Source organism: Phyllobates terribilis, unplaced genomic scaffold, assembly GCF_046119375.1.
Source record: "Phyllobates terribilis strain yellow unplaced genomic scaffold, ASM4611937v1 Scaffold_1__5_contigs__length_1240528914, whole genome shotgun sequence".
Lineage (NCBI taxonomy): Eukaryota > Metazoa > Chordata > Amphibia > Anura > Dendrobatidae > Phyllobates > Phyllobates terribilis.
In genome coordinates this window covers 285,597,482-285,618,699 of record NW_027362761.1, presented here as the reverse complement: position 1 = coordinate 285,618,699, position 21,218 = coordinate 285,597,482, and positions in this window count along the sequence as shown.

Below are 21,218 nucleotides of genomic sequence, written 5' to 3'. Positions count from 1 at the left end.
GTAAGAAAGGCCAGAAAAAGGACACACAAAGGGGGTCCTGTGAAGTGCTCAAAAGTTATCTGGGAGTTGTCTGAGCCCCTCACCTGGTGAGCACAGTACGACGTGGGCAGCCGTTACCTGCAGAAGTGGTCTGGATAATAAGAACTGTGAGTAAAGGCCCTGGACTGCATCACTAACTCCGTGTCATTACTGCTGCTGCCCTGCACCATCACCCCTATCCTCCGCATACACTGCCCTGAGGCTATACTCCTCCCATGGGGAGTTATGCTACGCTCTGCTGCACCCTCAACACCAGCCTCAGCGGTCTTCCCTGCAGCGATGGTTCACTCTGACCGCAATCCACGGGTGGCCTAGTCGGACATTTAAACATCAAAACCACAAAAATAGTTCCTCCACTGGTTTGACCACCCTGAGCCACGGAACCAGGTCAGCGCCACGGAGACTACAACCACCAGCATCCACCAAAAAGGGTCCGGCTCCTGGTGTCTCAAGGCCCAGGGGGCGCGTCAGAACATTTTCATCACCTTTCATAATCACCAATGGGACAAGGCAGGGATGTCCTCTGTCCCCTCTCTTATACATCCTAGTGACGGAGCACCTGCTCTCATCAATTCGCCATAACCCCAATATTAGGTGGATTGAGGTGGGAGGCACCGAGTACAAGTGCTCTCTATTTGCTGATGATGTCCTAGTATGTATCACTCAATCACATATATCCATCCCTGCTGTTATGGCTGAAATAGATCACTTTGTTACATGGTCAAATTTTAAAATCAATGCAGCGAAGTCTGAGGCCCTCGATGTCTCCCTCCCCAAATCCATACAGGATTCCATCCAGTCCAACTTTCCCTTTGCCAGGCCCTCACAGGGTATCAAATACTTAGGAATTCCTATTCATAGAGACCTCTCCCATCTATGTTATCTTAATTTTGGGCCCTTTATTGAACAACTCCATACAGACCACGGTTCGCAAGTTAGAACTGTAAGATTCACTACGTGAACCACTGGTGTTTTGTGGAAGAGCACATGTACACTGTGTTCCAAATTATTATGCAAAAAGTGTTAAGGAGTGATAAGGGAAGAATTTGTTTGTTTGTCAGTTAAATTCGTTGATGGTGATGTGTGTCAGGGCTCTTTATATCACTGTAAGCAATTGCAGACACCTGTGCTAATTATTTTGGCAGGTGTGTCCACTGAAAGTCAAGACTACTTAAGAAGGCTGTCCCACATTATTAAGCAGCCTACATTTTCTGCCAAAATGGGAAAGAAAAAGGATGTGTCGGCTGCTGAGAAGCAACAAATTGTGGAGTGTTTAGGTCAAGGCATGACTACAATCAACATTGTGCGATGATCAGGATGAAGTGTCTTGGCAATCAAGAAGTATGTAGCTGATTCACAGTACACATGTGTGCGTGCTGATAAGGGCAAATTGAGGACTCTTTCCTACAGGCAATTACGTCAGGTTAAAAGAGCAGTGGCAAAACAGCCTTGTCATAGCAGCAGACAAGTTTTTGAAGCTGCTGGTGCCTCCAACGTCCCCCGAACAACAAGATACAGGGTCCTTCAGAGGTTTGCAGCTGTGCGTACGCCATCCTGTCGACCTCCTCTATCCACTGCACACAAGCAGAAACGGCTCCAGTGGGCCAAACAATACATGAAGACTGACTTCAAAACTGTTTTGTTCACGGATGAGTGCCGTGCAACGCTCGATGGTCCAGATGGATGGAGTGGAGGATGGCTGGTTGATGGACACCCCACGCAAACACGTCTACAGCGCCAACAAGGAGGAGGTGGAGTAATGTTTTGGGCTGGAATCATGGGGAGATAGATTGTCGGACCCTTTAGGATCCCTGAAGGGGTAAAGATGAACTCCATAATGTATGTGGAGTTTCTCAAACAGCACTTCCTGCCATGGTTCAAGAAGAAGAACCGTGTATTCCACAGCAAGATCATTTTCATGCATGATAATGCACCATCTCATGCTGCACATAACACATCTGCATCTCTGGCTGATATGGGCATAAAAGGGGACAAACTTATGGTGTGACCCCCATGCTCCCCTGACCTCTACCCCATTCAGAACCTCTGGAGCATCATCAAAAGGAGTGTCTATGATGGCGGGAGGCAGTTCACATCTAAGCAACAGCTCTGGGAGGGTATTCTGTCCTCATGCAAAACAATTGAAGCAGAAACCATCCCAAACCTGACAAATTCAATGGACGAGAGAGTTCAGAAGCTCCTTTCGAACAAGGGGTCCTATGTGCAAATGCAACATAACCTAGAATAAAGTTTTGAGTTGAAAACTGTTTGATTTCAGTTTCTAATAACCTGCTAATGCTTATAATTTCAAAAATGACCATTTTTTTGGTCTTTATTAAAATGAAAAGGTTGATCGAAGAGTGTGGGGGATCTAAGAGTGTGGCAACCCAGTAGTCAGGATTACTTCGAATTCTGACAATCTGAGGGTCATGTTGCAGGTAGTGCAGCAAGAAGGCACTTCTGTGTCTTGCGCATCTCGGAGCCCCAAAATTATTTTCCGGGCTAGATGCAGCTAAAAATTATTATTAATTTTAAATCTGGTGGAGCTTAGTATAGATGGCCTAATAGAATCAGTACTGCACACCGCTACAAAGCCCAAATTATTTTCCAGCCAAGATACAGATAAACATGATTAGTAATTTTAAATCTGGTGGAGTTTAGTATAGATGGCCTAATAGAATCAGTACTGCACACTGCTACAAAGCCCAAATTATTTTCCAGCCAAGATACAGATAAACATGATTAGTAATTTGAAAGCTTAAAACGGTTGGTGAGGTGATTTTAACCAATCATCAAGCTCTCCCCAGGATGACACAGGGGTAGAAAAGTCATTTCGGATCCATGATTTGTTCATCTTTATGAACGTGCGTCTGTCTACATTATCAGTGGAGAGCCGCGTGCGCTTATCTGTCAGCACACCACCAGCAGCGCTGAACACACGTTCAGACAGAACGCTAGCTGCGGGGCATGACAAGATCTCCAAGGCGTAAGTGGCAAGCTCCGGCCATTTATCCAGATTGGAAGCCCAAAAAGAGCAAGGGTCCAGTGACACAGTCATGGCTTCAATGTTTACTTGGAGATACTCCTGTACCATTGTCTCTAGGCGTTGACTATGTGTCAGACTTCTTGTCTCCTGTGGCCTTGCAAAGGATGGGCTAAAAAAGTGGTGAAATGATTCCGCAAAATTGATGTTACCAGCAGATACTGTGTTTCTGTTACGGTTTGAGTGCTGAACACTCGACGGTCCCACGGTTGGCATGTTGAAACTGTGAGATTCACTACGTGCACCACTGGTGTTTTGTGGAAAAGCACATGTAAGATTCTGCAACAGTCTCTGCTGATACTCCTGCATGCGTGCATCCCTTTCTATGGCAGGAATAATTTTTGCAAATTTACTTTTGTACCGGGGATCTAACAGTGTGGCAACCCAGTAGTCAGGATTATTTCTAACTCTCACAATTCGAGGGTCATGTTGCAGGTAGTGCAGCAAGAAGGCACTCATGTGTCTTACGCATCCAGGAGTACCAAGTTCCTGTTGTGTTGGTGGCAAGGTAACAATCATGCTTCCTTCCTCTGTCCTCTCCCCCCAACCTCGCACAACAGAAATGTGATCAAGGTCTCCCTCATCTGATGAGTCTTCCATCAGTTCATCCTCCACTTCTTCCTGGGCTCCTGCACCTTCCTCACGAGTTTGGCTGCTACCATGCGCCCTGGTAAAACGATCTCCCCCACCCTCACATGCCTGCTGCCTTGGTGCTGCCAAACGTCTAGACCTTGCAGATGTTAGCCCTTCCGCATACAACTCCTCCTCCTCTACTTCCTCCACCTCCTCTTGTGCCACCACCTGACTCCGAATTCAGTTTAACATGTGCTCCAGCATGTAAATCACCAGAATAGTCATGCTGATAATGGCATCGTCAGCACTAAACATCTTCGTCGCCATTTCAAAACTGTGCAGAAGGGTGCTTAGGTCCCTGATCTGAGACCACTCCTCCAGCGTGATTTGCCCCACCTCAGGATCTCGTTGGCCCAGGCTATACGTCAGAGCGTATTGCACCAGGGCTTGTCGGTGCTGCCACAGTCGCTGCAACATGTGCAGAGTTGAATTCCACCGGGTAGGCACATCGCATTTTAGCCGGTGAAGTGGCAGGCCCAACGACTTCTGTAGAGATGTAAGTCGCTGAGCTGCGGGATGCGAACAGCGGAAGTGAGCACACAGCGACAGTGCTCTCTGCAGAAGGCCATCTAGTCCGGGATAGTGGGCTAAAAATTGCTGGACAACCAGGTTCAACACGTGAGCCATACAAGGCATGTGTGTGACATTGCCCCGGTGAAGGGCCACACCCAGGTTTGCAGCATTGTCGCACACGGCCTTCCCTGGTTTCAGGTCCAGTGGAGACAACCATTCATGAAATTGGTTCTCCAGAGCTGACCACAACTCCTCAGCTGTGTGACTCACATTTCTCAGACATTTCAAAGTAAAAACCGCCTGATGACGTTGAGCCCTACTGCCAGCATAGTAAGGAGGTGTGCAGGATCCCTTCTGCGCAGTTAGAAAGCTTGTGGCATGACCAGACAGGCTTTGGGTGCAGGTGGAGGACCGAGAGGTGGTTGAGGAGGCAGAAGCAGTGGAGGAACTTTGAGATAAAGAGGATTGACGCACAACTGGTGGGGACGGCAAGACTTGGACTGCAGCCCCTTGTCCTGCTGTCACCATAGTTACCCAGTGCCCAGTCAGCGACATGTAACGCCCCTGTCCATGCCTACTCGTCCAAGTGTCTGTGGTGAAATGTACCATGTCACACACAGAGTTTCTCAAAGAAGCGGTGATGTTGTGTGCGACATGCTGGTGGAGTGAAGGCACACCTTTCTTTGAGAAGTAGTGCCGACTGAGCATCTGGTACTGGGGCACTGAGACGGACATAAGGTCTCGAAAATCCTCTGTGTCCACCAGGCGGAAAGGCAGCATTTCTGTAGCCAAGAGCTTACAGATGGTGAAATTCAACTTCTTAGCTTTCTCATGGCTAGGAGGAAATGGTCTTTTACTTGTCCACATCTGAGGGACCGAGGGCTGGCTGTTGTGCTTAGACGGGGTTGAGAAGGGTGTCCCCGGCAAACTGCCGGTCTGTGAGGAAGATGCAGGCGGACATGTTAGGTTGCCTTGATCCAAAGGTGGTGCTATCGATGTCGGACAGTGCTGAACTCCAGCTCGTGTTTCCACCTCCAAAGAAAATGATGACCTGCCAATCACGCTGGCTGTTGCGGGTAAAGAGGTGGCAGGTCTGCGTCCCAAAACTGCTGTCCCCCCAGTCACAGAGGATGAAGAGGCAACAGATGCACAAGATGGGGCAGACGGTGGTTGGCCCGGCCGGCTAGGCCGCATTGTAGCACAGTGAGCTTCCCACTGCAACTTATGCTTCATGTCCATGTGCCGGTTCATGCATGAAGTACTCAAACTATGTATTTTTTGGCCTCTACTTAGCTTTTGTTGACAAATGTTACAGATAACACGAGTTGGGTCATCTTTATCGATATGAAAAAATGCCCAGGCTATGCAAGGCTTAGCACCCAGGCGACCTGAAGAGCCACCACGATTTGTGGTCAGAGGCAGAGTTGTGTTTGAGGATGCAGTTGTTGACGTGCTTCCAGTACTACGTCTCTGTCCAGGAAGGCACAACCTGACCTTGTCGTCACTAGCATTCTCCTCCACCTCCTCTGCCGACCTCATCTCTTGGCTGACTGTGGGTTGACAGTAAGTGGGATCTCCAACCTCATCATCATCGCCCTGTGTGTTATCACACTCGTCGTCCTCAGAGCCAACCTGTTCCTGCCCTGACAAAAAACTAAAGTTGTCGCTCCAATCATGTATTTGAGTCTCATCATCGTCTTCCTCATTGTCTCCACCAACAGGAGTTACAGTTTGGGAATGAGGGTCTACATTATGGTCACAACCTTCTGCGTCTGGTCTTGGATCTGACTCATAAAGATTCTGGGCATCAGTGCGGATCATTTCCTCGTCTGGATTCACAGAAGCGCTGGAGCCGACTTCTAATTCCCAGGCTATAGTATGAGTAAACAGCTCTGCAGACTCAACCATCTGTTCTACCTCATACTCAGACGGGCAGCTGGAGATTTGGGAGCTGTGAGGAAGCAAGTGTGATTGGGGTGACACCTCTGAGGACTGGAGTATTTGTGATGTTGAAGTTGATGTGGAGGAGAGCCCACTTTAAGGAGCACTTGATATCCGTTGAAGCACCTGCTGTTTTTGTGCCTCATCTGGAATTTGTAGCGAGTGGCTTGGCCGTAAGAAAGGGATCTTATCACATTGTCCGCTAAAAGAAGTAGACATTTTAGTTTGGCTGGAAGATGGTCTTTCTTCTGCAGATGTTACTGTTGCTTTAACACCTACCCCACGGACACAACCTTTTTTCCCCTTCCCAACACGCCTATTCCCCTTTCCACGAGCAGCAGGCCTTTTTCCACTCATTTTGGTGGTTAACTAATTCACAACTTTGGAGTTGTTTGCAGAAAAAAACAATGGATGGGAACCGAGCAGAGCTGAGTGGCCAAACTGTGGTATTAGGCCAAAACTAATTGTCTGGGTTAGATGCAGAAAAAAATTATATTCAATTTGCAACCTGATGGAGGTCAGTATAGATGGACTAATAGAACAAGTCCCACACACTGCTAGAAGGCCAAATATCTTTTCAGAGCTAGATGCAGATAAAAAATATTTTTAGTTTGCAACCTGATGGAGGTCAGTATAGATGGACTAATAGAACAAGTCCCACACACTGCTAGAAGGCCAAATATTTTTTCAGAGCTAGATGCAGATAAAAATTATTTTTAATTTTCAACCTGATGGAGGTCAGTATAGATGGACTAATAGAACAAGTCCCACACACTGCTAGAAGGCCAAATATTTTTTCAGAGCTAGATGCAGATAAAAATTATTTATAATTTGCAACCTGATGGAGGTCAGTATAGATGGACTAATAGAACAAGTCCCACACACTGCTAGAAGGCCAAATATTTTTTCAGAGCTAGATGCAGAAAAAAATTATATTCAATTTGCAACCTGATGGAGGTCAGTATAGATGGACTAATAGAACAAGTTCCACACATTGCTAGAAGGCCAAATATTTTTTCAGAGCTAGATGCAGAAAAAAATTATATTCAATTTGCAACCTGATGGAGGTCAGTATAGATGGACTAATAGAACAAGTCCCACACACTGCTAGAAGGCCAAATATTTTTTCAGAGCTAGATGCAGATAAAAATTATTTTTAATTTGCAACCTGATGGAGGTCAGTATAGATGGACTAATAGAACAAGTCCCACACACTGCTAGAAGGCCAAATATTTTTTCAGAGCTAGATGCAGATAAAAATTATTTTTAATTTGAAACCTGATGGAGGTCAGTATAGATGGACTAATAGAACAAGTCCCACACACTGCTAGAAGGCCAAATATTTTTTCAGAGCTAGATGCAGATAAAAATTATTTTTAATTTGCAACCTGATGGAGGTCAGTATAGATGGACTAATAGAACAAGTCCCACACACTGCTAGAAGGCCAAATATTTTTTCAGAGCAAGATGCAGATAAAAATTATTTTTAATTTGCAACCTGATGGAGGTCAGTATAGATGGACTAATAGAACAAGTCCCACACACTGCTAGAAGGCCAAATATTTTTTCAGAGATAGATGCAGATAAAAATTATTATTAATTTGCAACCTGATGGTGGTCAGTATAGATGGACTAATAGAACAAGTCCCACACACTGCTAGAAGGCCAAATATTTTTTCAGAGCTAGATGCAGATAAAAATTATTTTTAATTTGCAACCTGATGGAGGTCAGTATAGATGGACTAATAGAACAAGTCCCACACACTGCTAGAAGGCCAAATATTTTTTCAGAGCTAGATGCAGATAAAAATTATTTTTAATTTGCAACCTGATGGAGGTCAGTATACATGGACTAATAGAACAAGTCCCACACACTGCTAGAAGGCCAAATATTTTTTCAGAGCTAGATACAGAAAAAAATTATATTCAATTTGCAACCTGATGGAGGTCAGTATAGATGGACTAATAGAACAAGTCCCACACATTGCTAGAAGGCCAAATATTTTTTCAGAGTTAGATGCAGAAAAAAATTATATTCAATTTGCAACCTGATGGAGGTCAGTATAGATTGTCTAATAGAACAAGTCCCACACACTGCTAGAAGGCCAAATATTTTTTCAGTGCTAGATGCAGAAAAAAATTATTGTTAATTTGCAACATGATGGAGGTCAGTATAGATGGACTAATAGAACAAGTCCCACACACTGCTAGAAGGCCAAATATTTTTTCAGAGCTAGATGCAGATAAAAATTATTTTTAATTTGCAACCTGATGGAGGTCAGTATAGATGGACTAATAGAACAAGTCCCACACACTGCTAGAAGGCCAAATATTTTTTCAGAGATAGATGCAGATAAAAATTATTATTAATTTGCAACCTGATGGAGGTCAGTATAGATGGACTAATAGAACAAGTCCCACACACTGCTAGAAGGCCAAATATTTTTTCAGAGCTAGATGCAGATAAAAATTATTTTTAATTTGCAACCTGATGGAGGTCAGTATAGATGGACTAATAGAACAAGTCCCACACACTGATAGAAGGCCAAATATTTTTTCAGAGCTAGATGCAGATAAAAATTATTTTTAATTTGCAACCTGATGGAGGTCAGTATAGATGGACTAATAGAACAAATCCCACACACTGCTAGAAGGCCAAATATTTTTTCAGAGCTAGATGCAGAAAAAAATTATATTCAATTTGCAACCTGATGGAGGTCAGTATAGATGGACTAATAGAACAAGTCCCACACACTGCTAGAAGGCCAAATATTTTTTCAGAGCTAGATGCAAATAAAAATTATTTTTAATTTGCAACCTGATGGAGGTCAGTATAGATGGACTAATAGAACAAGTCCCACACACTGCTAGAAGGCCAAATATTTTTTCAGAGCTAGATACAGAAAAAAATTATATTCAATTTGCAACCTGATGGAGGTCAGTATAGATGGACTAATAGAACAAGTCCCACACATTGCTAGAAGGCCAAATATTTTTTCAGAGCTAGATGCAGAAAAAAATTATATTCAATTTGCAACCTGATGGAGGTCAGTATAGATTGTCTAATAGAACAAGTCCCACACACTGCTAGAAGGCCAAATATTTTTTCAGTGCTAGATGCAGAAAAAAATTATATTCAATTTGCAACCTGATGGAGGTCAGTATAGATTGACTAATAGAACAAGTCCCACACACTGCTAGAAGGCCAAATATTTTTTCAGAGCTAGATGCAGATAAAAATTATTTTTAATTTGCAACCTGATGGAGGTCAGTATAGATGGACTAATAGAAAAAGTCCCACACACTGCTAGAAGGCCAAATATTTTTTCAGAGATAGATGCAGATAAAAATTATTATTAATTTGCAACCTGATGGAGGTCAGTATAGATGGACTAATAGAACAAGTCCCACACACTGCTAGAAGGCCAAATATTTTTTCAGAGCTAGATGCAGATAAAAATTATTTTTAATTTGCAACCTGATGGAGGTCAGTATAGATGGACTAATAGAACAAATCCCACACACTGCTAGAAGGCCAAATATTTTTTCAGAGCTAGATGCAGAAAAAAATTATATTCAATTTGCAACCTGATGGAGGTCAGTATAGATGGACTAATAGAACAAGTCCCACACACTGCTAGAAGGCCAAATATTTTTTCAGAGCTAGATGCAAATAAAAATTATTTTTAATTTGCAACCTGATGGAGGTCAGTATAGATGGACTAATAGAACAAGTCCCACACACTGCTAGAAGGCCAAATATTTTTTCAGAGCTAGATACAGAAAAAAATTATATTCAATTTGCAACCTGATGGAGGTCAGTATAGATGGACTAATAGAACAAGTCCCACACATTGCTAGAAGGCCAAATATTTTTTCAGAGCTAGATGCAGAAAAAAATTATATTCAATTTGCAACCTGATGGAGGTCAGTATAGATTGTCTAATAGAACAAGTCCCACACACTGCTAGAAGGCCAAATATTTTTTCAGTGCTAGATGCAGAAAAAAATTATATTCAATTTGCAACCTGATGGAGGTCAATATAGATTGACTAATAGAACAAGTCCCACACACTGCTAGAAGGCCAAATATTTTTTCAATGCTAGATGCAGAAAAAAATTATATTCAATTTGCAACCTGATGGAGGTCAGTATAGATGGACTAATAGAATGATGCTATGCCCAAAAGGTTTAACTTCACTAGGTGCAGTAAAAAATTTTGTATTCTATACACAGGTGGTGTAGCTTGCAACACAGATAGGCTACTCCACTGACTAACACACTCTGCAATAGGCCAAAAAGGATTAGCTTTGCTAGATTTAGCCTATTTAAGAGCACAGACCTGCCTGATTAAAGTCGTAGGAAATGCTGTAACCTAGTCCTTAAAAGGACTGCAATCACAACTATTCCCTACTCCCAAGCTATCTGTAGATTTGTGCGAAAATTGGCTTTAAATTAACAAGGTATAGCGCACACAGCAACAGCGGTGCCGTCTAACACGCAGCTGCAGCAGTGAGAAAACGGTGGCGAGGGAGAAAATGGCTGGGTCTTATAAGGCAAGGACTTGTGACATACACTGCCAATGACACATGCCCTTGCTTGTGTGAAAAAAATCAGTTCGCTCCGTGTGTGCGCTGCTGAAAGGCTGACAGACTGCACCTCCCCACTGTAAATGCGGGAAAGAGAAAAAAACAATGGAGATCTTCATTATTCCTGCAGAGATCCATTCTCTGCCCCTCCCCCCGCCCCACTGTACACTCAAACTGCGTATTAACATTAATTTTCAGCATTACTCAGAAAAGATCCAGTTATGATTTTGGTGCACGAACAGTTATCGAACATAACCTCGAACAGCCGAATTTTTTTCAAATCGTTCGTGTTCGCCGAACGGCTCGAACACCGCCCAAAACAGCTCGAATTTGAGATTGGCGAACAGTTCGAGTTGAACAACGCTCATCTCTAGTTACTAGTTAAGAGTGTGCAATGACACATGCAGGGCAGGAGGCATGTTTGCATGCGCCATGGACAGGGGATTGGCATGCATGCACAACAACGACACGTGCAGAGCAGGAGGCATGTTCGCATGTGCCGTGGACAGGGGATTGGCATGCACGCACAACAACGGAAGAAGCAGTGCTGTCACCCACAGACACTGTTTCTGGACCCTGGGGTTCGGCCAACTTAGTCAGGTGCTTTGCTACCATGTGCCTGATCATGCTGATGGTGGTCAGGCTGCTAGTTTTGCTACCCTTGCTGATGCTGGCCTGGCACGTGGTGCAAATGGCCTTTTTGGGGTCATCGGCAGAGTCTTTAAAAAACATCCAGACTCGGGAAGACCTAACAGTTGTACTGGCAACTTCCGTCATGTTGGCGTTACGAGGAGCGTTTTTCCACCTTGTGTCTGCAGCCACCACATTGCTTCTTCCTACCTGTTTTGTTGCTATGCCCCCCTCCCCCTGTGTGCTGTTGTCCTCGCTCTGTATGTCTTACTGACAGGTTTGGTTAGTTACTATATCATCCACCACCTAATCTTCCATTTCCACACCCTGATCCTCCTTCTGACTTTCTGGCAATAGGGTCTCATCATCATCATCCACTTCTTGCGACAGTAATTTCACTTTCCCACCGTTGCCTTTGTGTGACCATGGCTTCTCCAATATTCGGGCATTCATTCATGCGTTCTCCTCTTGCCTCGCTTGATGCTGGCCGGGCGAGAAACCAGAATCTACAATTGGAAAGTGAACAGCTCTTCTGAGTGTCCAAGTGTAGAATCAGTTGTCTCTGGGCACTCGACATGGTGGGAGGAAGGAGGATAAGGGTGAGGAATATGCAATCCAGACTCACGGCTATTGAGACTTGACAGTGTGGAAGACAGGGTGGTGGTGGTGGCAAAGTGGCTGGAAGCATTATCTGCTATCCAACCAACAACTTTTTGACATTGCTCTAGGTTTAATAGTAGTGTACTTTGGTACTTTGGTCGTCTAGCAATTGGGACAGGAAGATCGATCGATAAGATGTGGGTGTTTGTTGTGGCACAATTTCAGATTTCCCATGGTCACATCCTCGGCCTCTGCATGCACCATCACCATCACGTCCACTCCCCCGTCCCCGTCTCTTGCCACGCACCTTGCCCATTTTAAATGGAGGACAATATTTTCCACGTTCACGAGAAATGGCTGATTTTGGAACGCAGTTATATGTAATACGTCTGACAGAGAACCACGGTTTTAAATAGCAGGTCTATAGTTTACTAATATTATTCAACACAGAGACCTAGTGTGCATAGCTTGACCAACACATTTCAACAGAATGGAAAAGGAGGCCAATATTTTCCACGTTCAGTTCAAATTTATGGTTTTTTATTTGCTGAAAAATGGAACAGATCTGGTGTATTCTGCTGTGCTAACAAGCAAATGGTGTATTCGGGATTGCTTTTTAAGCAGTTAACCAGGATTAAGATAAAAAAAATATTTGCCCTGGTCCCTGATATCTGGGGCTATGTTTACAAATATCTGTAATTATTACAGCAGAAGCAGACAGGATGTTCAATGGACCCTCTTGCGCTATATGCACTGCAGTCTGCCACATACCCTGCCTGTCTTACTCCTGCATAGCACTGAATATATGCAGCTGGATTAGTCCTCAGAAAGACTGTTAGTTCAGATAGATATATACACTGCTAAAACAAATAAAGGGACCACTCAAATAACACATCCTAGATCTGAATGAAGGAAATATTCTCATTGAATACTTTGTTCTGTACAAAGTTGAATGTGCTGACAACAAAATCACACAAAAATCATCAATGGAAATCAAATTTATTAACCAATGGAGGCCTGGATTTGGAGCCACCCCCAAAATTAAAGTGGAAAAACACACTACAGACTGATCCAACTTTGATGTAATGTCCTTAAAAATAGTCAAAATGAGGCTCAGTATTGTGTGTGGCCTCTACGTGCCTGTATGACCTCCCTAAAATGCCTGGTCATGCTACTGATGAGGCTGCGGATGGTCTCCTGTGGAATCTCCTCCCAAACCTGGACTAAAGCATCCGCCAACTCCTAGACAGTCTGTGGTGCAATGTGACGCTGGTGGATGGAGCGAGACATGATATCCCAGATGTGCTCAATCGGATTCGGGTCTGGGGAACTGGCGGGCCAGTCCATAGCTTCAATGCCTTCATCTTGCAGGAACTGCTGACACACTCCAGCCACATGAGGTCTGGCATTGTCCGGCATTAGGAGGAACCCAGGGCCAACCACACCAGCATATGGTCTCACAAGGGGTCTGAGGATCTCATCTCAGTACCTAATGGCAGTCAGGCTACTTCTGGCGAGCACATGGAGGGCTGTGCGGCCCTCCAAAGAAATGCCACCCTACACCATTACTGATCAACTGCCAAACCGGTCATGCTGAAGGATGTTGCAGGCAGCAGATTGCTCTCCACGGCGTCTCCAGACTCTATCACATGTGCTCAGTGTGAACCTACTTTCATCTGTGAAGAGCACAGGGCGCCAATGGCAACTTTGCCAATCCTAGTGTGGCAAATGCCAAGCGTCCTGCACGGTGTTAGGCTGTGAGCACAACCCCCATCTGTGGATGTCGGGTCCTCATATCATCCTCATGGAGTCGGTTTCTAACCATTTGTGCAGACACATGCACATTTGTGGCCTGCTGGAGGTCAATTTGCCGGGCTCTGGCAGTGCTCCTCCTGCTTGCACAAAGGCGGAGGTAGTGGTCCTGCTGCTGGATTGTTGACCTGTCTCCTGGTAGTGCCTCCAGCCTCTGGACACTACACTGACAGACACAGCAGACCTTGCCACAGCTCGCATTGATGAGCCATCCTGGATGAGCTGAACTACCTGAGCAACTTCTGTGGGTTGCAGAGTCCATCTCATGCTACCACGAGTGTGAAAGCACAACCAACATTCAAAAGTGACCAAAACATCAGCCAGAAAGCATTGGTACTGAGATGTGGTTTGTGGTCCCCACCTGCAGAACCACTCCTTTATTGAGTGTGTCTTGATAATTGCCAATAATTTCCATCTATTGTCTATGCCATTTGCACAACAGCATGTGAAATTGATTGTCAATCAGTGTTGCTTCCTAAGTGGACACTTTGATTTCACAGAAGTTTGAATTACTTGGAGTAATATTCTGATGTTTAAGTGTTCATTTTATTTTTTTGAGCAATGTATACAGTACAGACTAAAAGTTTGGATACACCTTCTCATTTAAATATTTTTCTGTATTTTCTTGACTATGAAAATTGTACATTCACACTGAAGGCATCAAAACTATGAGTTAACACATGTGGAATTATATACTTACAAAAAAATGTGAAACAACTGAAAATATGTCTTATATTCTAGGTTCTTCAAAGTAGCCACCTTTTGCTTTGATGACTGCTTTGCAAACTCTTGGCATTCTCTTGATGAGCTTCAAGAGGTAGTCACTGGAAATGGTCTTCCAACAATCTTGAAGGAGTTCCCAGAGATGCTTAGCACTAGAGATGAACGTTGTTCGACTCGAACTGTTCGCCAATCTCAAATTCGAGCTGTTTTGGGCGGTGTTCGAGCCGTTCGGCGAACACGAACGATTTGAGAAAAATTCGGCTGTTCGAGGTTATGTTCGATAACTGTTCGTGCACCAAAATCATAACTGGATTTTTTCTCAGTAATGATGAAAATTAATGTTAATACGCAGTTTGAGTGTACAGCGGGGTGGGCGGAGGGGCAGGGGATGGATCTCTGCAGGAATAATGAAGATCTCCATTTTTTTTTCTCTTTCCCTCATTTACAGTGGGGAGGTGCAATCTGTCAGCCTATCAGCAACGCACACACGGAGCAAAGTGCTTTTTTTCACACAAGCAAGGGCATGTGTCATTGGCAGTGTATGTCACATGTCCTTGCCCTATAAGACCAAGCCATTTTCCCCGTCGCCACCATTTTCTCACTGCTGCAGCTGCGTGTTAGACGGCACCGCTGTTGCTGTGTGCGCTATACCTTGTTAATTTCATGCCAATTTTCGCACAAATCTACAGATAGCTTGGGAGTAGGGAATAGTTGTGATTGCAGTCCTTTTAAGGACTAGGTTACAGCATTTCCTACGACTTTTATCAGGCAGGTCTGTGCTCTTAAATAGATAGATTGTGGGAGTAAAGACTAATTGTAATTGCAGTCCTTTTCAGGACTAGGTTACATCAGTTCCTATCAGTTTTTGCCAGGCAGGTCTGTGCCAGTGCTGTGCAAGTTTTTTTCACAGCATTTGGCTGAATCTAGCAAAGCTAATCCTTTTTGGCCTATTGCAGAGTGTGTTAGTCAGTGGAGTAGCCTATCTGTGTTGCAAGATATACCACCTGTGTATAGAATACCAATTTTTTTACTGCACCTAGTGAAGTAAAATCTTTTGGGCATAGCATCATTCTATTAGTCCATCTATACTGACCTCCATCAGGTTGCAAATTGAATATAATTTTTTTCTGCATCTAGCTCTGAAAAAATATTTGGGCTTCTAGCAGTGTGTGGGACTTTTTCTATTAGTCCATCTATACTGACCTCCATCAGGTTGCAAACTGAATATAATTTTTTTCTGCATCTAGCTCTGAAAAAATATTTGGCCTTCTAGCAGTGTGTGGGACTTGTTCTATTAGTCCATCTATACTGACATCCATCACGCTGCAAATTCAAAATAATTTTTTGTCTGCATCTAGCTCTGAAAAAATATTTGGCCTTCTAGCAGTGTGTGGGACTTTCTCTATTAGTCCATCTATACTGACCTCCATCAGGTTGCAAATTAAAAATAATTTTTATCTGCATCTAGCTCTGAAAAAATATTTGGCCATCTAGCTGTGTGTGGGACTTGTTCTATTAGTCCATCTATACTGACCTCCATCAGGTTGCAAATTAAAAATAATTTATATCTGCATCTAGCTCTGAAAAAATATTTGGCCTTCTAGCAGTGTGTGGGACTTTCTCTATTAGTCCATCTATACTGACCTCCATCAGGTTGCAAATTAAAAATATTTTTTTGTCTGCATCTAGCTCTGAAAAAATATTTGGCCTTCTAGCAGTGTGTGGGACTTTCTCTATTAGTCCATCTATACTGACCTCCATCAGGTTGCAAACTGAATATATTTTTTTTCTGCATCTACCTCTGAAAAAATATTGGGCTTCTAGCTGTGTGTGGGACTTGTTCTATTAATCCATCTATACAGACCTCCATCAGGTTGCAAACTGAATATAATTTTTTTCTGCATCTACCTCTGAAAAATATTTGGGCTTCTAGCTGTGTGTGGGACTTGTTCTATTAATCCATCTATACAAACCTCCATCAGGTTGCTAACTGAATATAATTTTTTTCTGCATCTACCTCTGAAAAAATATTTGGGCTTCTAGCTGTGTGTGGGACTTGTTCTATTAGACCATCTATACTGACCTCCATCAGGTTGCAAACTGAATATAGTTTTTTTCTGCATCTAGCTCTGAAAAAATATTTGGCCTTCTAGCAGTGTGTGGGACTTTCTCTATTAGTCCATCTATACTGACCTCCATCAGGTTGCAAATTAAAAATAATTTTTATCTGCATCTAGCTCTGAAAAATTATTTGACCTTCAAGCAGTGTGTGGGACTTTCTCTATTAGTCCATCTATACTGACCTCCATCAGGTTGCAAACTGAATATATTTTTTTTCTGCATCTACCTCTGAAAAAATATTGGGCTTCTAGCAGTGTGTGGGACTTTCTCTATTAGTTCATCTATACTGACCTCCATCACGCTGCAAATTCAAAATAATTTTTTGTCTGCATCTAGCTCTGAAAAAATATTTGGCCTTCTAGCAGTGTGTGGGACTTTCTCTATTAGTCCATCTATACTGACCTCCATCAGGTTGCAAATTAAAAATAATTTTTATCTGCATCTACCTCTGAAAAAATATTTGGGCTTCTAGCTGTGTGTGGGACTTGTTCTATTAGTCCATCTATACTGACCTCCATCAGGTTGCAAATTAAAAATAATTTTTATCTGCATCTAGCTCTGAAAAAATATTTGGCCTTCTAGCAGTGTGTGGGACTTTCTCTATTACTCCATCTATACTGACCTCCATCAGGTTGCAAATTAAAAATAATTTTTTGTCTGCATCTAGCTCTGAAAAAATATTTGGCCTTCTAGCAGTGTGTGGGACTTTCTCTATTAGTCCATCTATACTGACCTCCATCAGGTTGCAAATTAAAAATAATTTATATCTGCATCTAGCTCTGAAAAAATATTTGGCCTTCTAGCAGTGTGTGGGACTTTCTCTATTAGTCCATCTATATTGACCTCCATCAGGTTGCAAACTGAATATAATTTTTTTCTGCATCTAGCTCTGAAAAAATATTTGGCCTTCTAGCAGTTTGTGGGACTTTCTCTATTAGTCCATCTATACTGACCTCCATCAGGTTGCAAATTAAAAATAATTTTTATCTGCATCTAGCTCTGAAAAAATATTTGGCCTTCTAGCAGTGTGTGGGACTTTCTCTATTAGTCCATCTATACTGACCTCCATCAGGTTGCAAATTAAAAATAATTTTTTGTCTGCATCTAGCTCTGAAAAAAATATTTGGTCTTCCAGCAGTGTGTGGGACTTTCTCTATTAGTCCATCTATACTGACCTCCATCAGGTTGCAAATTCAAAATAATTTTTTGTCTGCATCTACCTCTGAAAAAATATTTGGCCTTCTAGCTGTGTGTGGGACTTTCTATATTAGTCCATCTATACTGACCTCCATCAGGTTGCAAACTGAATATAATTTTTTTCTGCATCTAGCTCTGAAAAAATATTTGGCCCTCTAGCAGTGTGTGGGACTTTCTCTATTAGTCCATCTATACTGACCTCAATCAGGTTGCAAATTAAAAATAATTTTTATCTGCATCTAGCTCTGAAAAAATATTTGGCCTTCTAGCAGTGTGTGGGACTTTCTCTATTAGTCCATCTATACTGACCTCCATCAGGTTGCAAATTAAAAATAATTTTTTGTCTGCATCTACCTCTGAAAAAATATTGGGCTTCTAGCAGTGTGTGGGACTTTCTCTATTAGTCCATCTATACTGACCTCCATCACGCTGCAAATTCAAAATAATTTTTTGTCTGCATCTAGCTCTGAAAAAATATTTGGCCTTCTAGCAGTGTGTGGGACTTTCTCTATTAGTCCATCTATACTGACCTCCATCAGGTTGCAAATTAAAAATAATTTTTATCTGCATCTACCTCTGAAAAAATATTTGGGCTTCTAGCTGTGTGTGGGACTTGTTCTATTAGTCCATCTATACTGACCTCCATCAGGTTGCAAATTAAAAATAATTTTTATCTGCATCTAGCTCTGAAAAAATATTTGGCCTTCTAGCAGTGTGTGGGACTTTCTCTATTACTCCATCTATACTGACCTCCATCAGGTTGCAAATTAAAAATAATTTTTTGTCTGCATCTAGCTCTGAAAAAATATTTGGCCTTCTAGCAGTGTGTGGGACTTTTTCTATTAGTCCATCTATACTGACCTCCATCAGGTTGCAAATTCAAAATAATTTTTTGTCTGCATCTAGCTCTGAAAAAATATTTGGCCTTCTAGCAGTGTGTGGGACTTTCTCTATTAGTCCATCTATACTGACCTCCATCAGGTTGCAAATTAAAAATAATTTATATCTGCATCTAGCTCTGAAAAAATATTTGGCCTTCTAGCAGTGTGTGGGACTTTCTCTATTAGTCCATCTATATTGACTTCCATCAGGTTGCAAACTGAATATAATTTTTTTCTGCCTCTAGCTCTGAAAAAATATTTGGCCTTCTAGCAGTTTGTGGGACTTTCTCTATTAGTCCATCTATACTGACCTCCATCAGGTTGCAAATTAAAAATAATTTTTATCTGCATCTAGCTCTGAAAAATATTTGGCCTTCTAGCAGTGTGTGGGACTTTCTCTATTAGTCCATCTATACTGACCTCCATCAGGTTGCAAATTAAAAATTATTGTTTCTCCGCATCTAGCTCTGAAAAAAATATTTGGTCTTCCAGCAGTGTGTGGGACTTTCTCTATTAGTCCATCTATACTGACCTCCATCAGGTTGCAAATTCAAAATAATTTTTTGTCTGCATCTACCTCTGAAAAAATATTTGGCCTTCTAGCTGTGTGTGGGACTTTCTATATTAGTCCATCTATACTGACCTCCATCAGGTTGCAAACTGAATATAATTTTTTTCTGCATCTAGCTCTGAAAAAATATTTGGCCCTCTAGCAGTGTGTGGGACTTTCTCTATTAGTCCATCTATACTGACCTCAATCAGGTTGCAAATTAAAAATAATTTTTATCTGCATCTAGCTCTGAAAAAATATTTGGCCTTCTAGCAGTGTGTGGGACTTTCTCTATTAGTCCATCTATACTGACCTCCATCAGGTTGCAAATTAAAAATAATTTTTTGTCTGCATCTAGCTCTGAAAAAATATTTGGCCTTCTAGCAGTGTGTGGGACTTTCTCTATTAGTCCATCTATACTGACCTCCATCAGGTTGCAAATTCAAAATAATTTTTTGTCTGCATCTAGCTCTGAAAAAATATTTGGCCTTCTAGCAGTGTGTTGGACTTTCTCTATTAGTCCATTTATACTGACCTCCATCAGGCTGCAAATTAAAAATAATTTTTATCTGCATCTACCTCTGAAAAAATATTTGGCCTTCTAGCTGTATGTGGGACTTGTTCTATTAGTCCATCTATACTGACCTCCATCAGGTTGCAAACTGAATATAATTTTTTTCTGCATCTAGCTCTGAAAAAATATTTGGCCTTCTAGCAGTGTGTGGGACTTTCTCTATTAGTCCATCTATACTGACCTCCATCAGGTTGCAAATTAAAAATAATTTATATCTGCATCTAGCTCTGAAAAAATATGTGGCCTTCTAGCAGTGTGTGGGACTTTCTCTATTAGTCCATCTATACTGACCTCCATCAGGTTGCAAACTGAATATATTTTTTTTCTGCATCTACCTCTGAAAAAATATTTGGGCTTCTAGCTGTGTGTAGGACTTGTTCTATTAGTCCATCTATACTGACCTCCATCAGGTTGCAAACTGAATACAATTTTTTTCTGCATCTACCTCTGAAAAAATATTTGGGCTTCTAGCTGTGTGTGGGACTTGTTCTATTAGTCCATCTATACTGACCTCCATCAGGTTGCAAATTGAATATCATTTTTTTCTGCATCTAACCCAGGCAATAGTTTTGGCCTAATACCACAGCTTGGCCACTCAGCTCTGCTCGGTTCCCATCCATTATTTTTTTGTGCAAACAACTCCAGAGTTGTGAATTAGTTAACGACCAAAATGAGTGGAAAAAGGCCTGCTGCTGGTGGAAAGGGGAATAGGCGTGTTGGGAAGGGGAAAAAAGGTTGTGTCCGTGGGGTAGGTGTTAAAGCAACAGTAACATCTGCAGAAGAAAGACCATCTTCCAGCCAAACTAAAATGTCTACTTCTTTTAGCGGACAATGTGATAAGATCCCTTTCTTACGGCCACGCCAATCGCTACAAATTCCAGATGAGGCACAAAAACAGCAGGTGCTTCAATGGATATCAAGTCCTCCTTTAAGTGGGCTCTCCTCCACATCAACTTCAACATCACAAATACTCCAGTCCTCAAAGGTGTCACCCCAATCGCACTTGCTTCCTCACAGCTCCCAAATCTCCAGCTGCCCGTCTGAGTATGAGGTAGAACAGATGGTTGAGTCTGCAGAGCTGTTTACTCATACTATAGCCTGGGAATCAGATTTTGACTCCAGCGCTTCTGTGAATCCAGACGAGGAAATGATCTGCACTGATGCCCAGAATCTTTATGAGTCGGATCCAGGACCAGACGCAGAAGGTTCTGACCATAATGTAGACCCTCATTCCCAAACTGTAACTCCTGTTGGTGGAGGCAATGAGGAAGACGATGATGAGACTCAAATACCTGATTGGAGCGACAACTTTAGTTTTTTGTCAGGGCAGGAACAGGTTGGCTCTGAGGACGATGGGTGTGATAACGCACAG